The following is a 3,985-nucleotide window of genomic DNA, read 5'->3' as shown; positions in this document are numbered from 1 at the left end:
AGGGTTTCACTTTTCATTTTCAAGTTGGAGCAAGTTAGAGTTTTCACGTTTTTCCGTAGTATGACTTTTCGGTACGGAGTGAGGATCAAATTTGGTAGGTAAGAGTGACTTTTGGATGAGGAAATATTATATGATTAGAAGTGATAGTAACAAGATAGTGATTAGAAGGTAAAAACCCTAGTATACGCGATTTAAGAAAAATCGGCTCAAACCGACGTGTACCGTGCACTACCGATTGAACACACCACTTGATCACCACTTTCTTACCATATAAGCTCATTAATATTTGTGCAAAATATCCCCTCATTCTCAGCTAGCTTTGGCCGAAAATGTTGACCAAATTTGCAAGGAGAAAAAAAAACAATGAGTGGAAATTGGTGATGCCACTTGTTGGCCATCTAGGGCCTTGACCAAGACCAAATTGTCTTGCCTTCTTATCACCATTTAGCTTCCTTTCTTCATCATTTTCTATTTGCTTTGGCCGAGAGAGAGGGAGAGAAAAACCAAGGGAGAGATACACCAATCCATCTTGAGTTTGAGTCACTTAAGTGAGGAAACAAGAAACTAATCCGATTAAAACTTTCTTTGAGTGTTTAGCTAGTGGTGTGTTGGTGAAAGTTTGGAAGGAAAAGCTAGGGCTGCTCTTGGTAGTAACTTTAGTAAGGTAATAATGCTGATTTACCATTTCTTACTCTTAATCTTGCTTAACTTGGCATAGCACCTTAAATTTGTGGTGGATGATAGCTATTATAATGATTTGAATGGATATAGTGTATGTTCTTGAGTTACATGAGTTAGGGTTTGAAGGATTTTCTGCCTATACTTGCTGTATGGATATTATATGTTGTATCTAAGCTTATATAAGAGGTTGTGGTAGTGATTGAAGCAAGAAATGAAGAAAATTTCCTTTGAAACCGTAAAATTTCAGATTTCTGGAAAACTGTAGCTCAGTTCTGTCCGGTTCCAGTTCGTGATGTTAGAGGCCGAATTAGGCTTAGTATAAAATATGAAAGTTGTAAAGAATGATGTTTTATAGTTGCCTAAAAAACTTCAGCCCAATCGGAGCAACGTAACCTGTGAAAAGACCAAAATACCCTCACTACCCTAGGATGCATCCAGTGATCAGTTTTAGACAGTTCATCCAATTGACCGTATCTATTCACCATGATCCGTGCTGATTTAGCCATTTGCCAAAATATGAAAGTTTTAGTACTTTGTCTTAGTTTTTCAACGCCTCCAAGAACGCCTTAAACAGACTTTGGTAGCCTGAGATATGGCCATTTGAAGGTAGTACAGTTAACTAGCCGGTTAGTTGGAATTTGGTTCTGTGAATTGGGAATTTGACTGGGTTACGCTGGCAATTAGACTAGGTGGTCTTCACCAAAGTTGTAGCCCTTTGTCTTAGCTTCGAAACAGTATAAGTTGCACTTCAATCCGTTAAGCGTAGCCTCGGATGTGTCCATTCTGCAAAAACCCGTCAAATCTGTCTTTTGTTAAACTTCATTTCCGCACATGTCGTTAGCTTGATTTTTGTACTTGTATTACTTTGGGACTATTGAACGGCTATTGAAATGAATTTGTGTTGTGTGTAACTTTGGGTTTGATTGAGGAAAAGAATGAAGCCATAAATGGCTGGAAATAGGAAAATGCAAAGGGCGTGCTGCCCAAATTTACGTTCAAGGGTTAGGTAGACATACTTGCAACTTGAGTAAGGGTTAAGAGTGATTACTGCTTGAACCATCTAAGATATTTGCATCTTCTTGTATCGACGTATATCAGTAAGGATTTGGCCGAACTTGTACCCTTGAGAAATAAAATAATGACTGCTCAGAATACGTTTTCCTTGCACTTTTGACTCAAATGACATTTCCAAGTATAATGTTACAAAGTTATATAGTTTGAAAAGTGAGCGAGTGTTTCACGAATATTCTCCAAATGAATTTCAATTTCTTGATTTTTATTGAACGAAACGTTTAAGTTTCGAACCTTAGTTACTTTTAAAAGTTCTTAAACAATGTTTTATCGTAGATTTGGACTCCGCACACGGAGTAATACCCGAACGTAACTCGTAAAGGCACCGCATTTTGGGTGAGTGCTTCCAAATACCTGATTGACCTGGACACTTGTTCACAATACTTGTACATAATTGATATGAGATTTGTTGATCGGGCAAGAGTGTACTTTATCGCACTTGCCCTAACATGATCTATACTTGTTTATTGTTGCAATTAACTGGATATACTTGTACTTGACTTGTAAGTGTGAAACGGCAGTATGTACCACACTCAATCCGAGTGGGAGGTGCCTCTCATTCCCGTCTCCATACTTTTATCTTAATTCCGTCGATTGGAGAGGTTATCTCATCGACTTCTTGGGGACCCAAACCTCATTAGCTAATTAATCGAGTCGAGCCGGCAAGAGTTTGGTCGATTAGATAACGAACCATGGGTCGTTAATTATGTCGAGTGGAGTGATATCTCCTCGACTAATCGGTATACTCGAGTATTACCACCCGTGTTTATTGAGGATTTTGGGTCCAGTAGGGGGTGTGAATGGTGGACGGAGAGTAGTGTAAGTGGTGCTCTACTGGATTGGTTACTTACTTGAAGGTTGACGGAGTATCAACTATTACTTGATCAAGCTCTGGTGATGCGATGGGAATTTGGCTCCTGAGAGCCATCCGTATCGTTATACTTTGGAATGATTATTGTTTATTAGATTATTGTTTCTTCTGAAAAACTTTTACACTCGCTCACTTTGAGTTTTGCTATTTGAAGTATTATTATTCACTCTTATGAACTTTTGATGCTATTAACTTGCTACGTTGATATTCGTACTTTCAAAATGGTCAATTTGTTATTTGGAACTTCATTGGGTTTTTAACTCATTCCATGCCATTTGTTTTCCTTACAGGAGGTACGAGCGAGGCATGAAACATGTACAGACTAGCATAGCCTAGTTGTTTTAAATTTTGAATATGAACTCACGCTAGTACCTGACTAGGGTGGATTGTACTCGATTTATAAACACTTTGGAGTATTTTGGTGTGTAGAAACTTTGTATCTGGATTTGAATATCAATGTATATATTAGGTGGATGTGTTATTCATTTTCGATGGACATACGTTCTTAGTTTTTTTTTTTTTATTGAGATACGAGTGAGTGAGTCCTGACGAGATCTGGGCAAGCGATCCGCTAAACCCTAGGATACGCTCTAGGGGAAGGTGGGACCGTCACACCATCTATACAAGAATTTTATATTCTTGGAATTTTTTGATGTAGACCATTTAAATTCAACTACAGCGCATTGCACCAACTATAAGATTCTTCCTCTCTGCGCCCACAGCTTTTTTTTTTGCCCCAAACAATGTCACTATAACTGTAGTAGAACAACATCTAATACTACTATTTTCTTATTTCAATATATAAGAACGTCATCATCAATTTGATCCATGGGTTGAACAATGACATGACATTGTTCCTCTGTTTCGTGTAATCTGCCAGGCTTTGTATCGCAAGTAAATGCATTGTTAAAGCAATCAGACTCTGCACCGCAAGCATAAATGTGCAAAAACATTTCCTAAACTGTTACCTCAAGTGAGCATACGGGCAAAAAGAAACATAGTAGCTAACTCTGAGCTTTCGCAAGTAAAAGATGAGACCTCAGGGGTCCTATGCAAGCCTTTGTATAGTTTCTTGATCAAACGAAGATCAATTAGTGGGGTAGTAAAAAGATCAGTCTTTAGAAACAGTGGGGCAGAGGGTATGATGGAGATCAATAGAAATTGTGTATTTTTAGATATAACTAAAGGGAAAAAAAATTAAACAAACAAAATACCATCCATCCATCCTACTGAAAACATGTGGATACGCATATTACTTACAATCCATATCTTTCTTATTCATAATTTGGCATCAATACCTGGCAAGCAATCGAAACGGAAACCAAGTACGAAGATAGAGTGAAATGACATAGTGGAGAAGAA

Source organism: Coffea arabica, chromosome 11c (genome assembly GCF_036785885.1).
Source record: "Coffea arabica cultivar ET-39 chromosome 11c, Coffea Arabica ET-39 HiFi, whole genome shotgun sequence".
Taxonomy (NCBI): Eukaryota; Viridiplantae; Streptophyta; class Magnoliopsida; order Gentianales; family Rubiaceae; genus Coffea; species Coffea arabica.
This window is presented reverse-complemented; position numbering follows the sequence as displayed.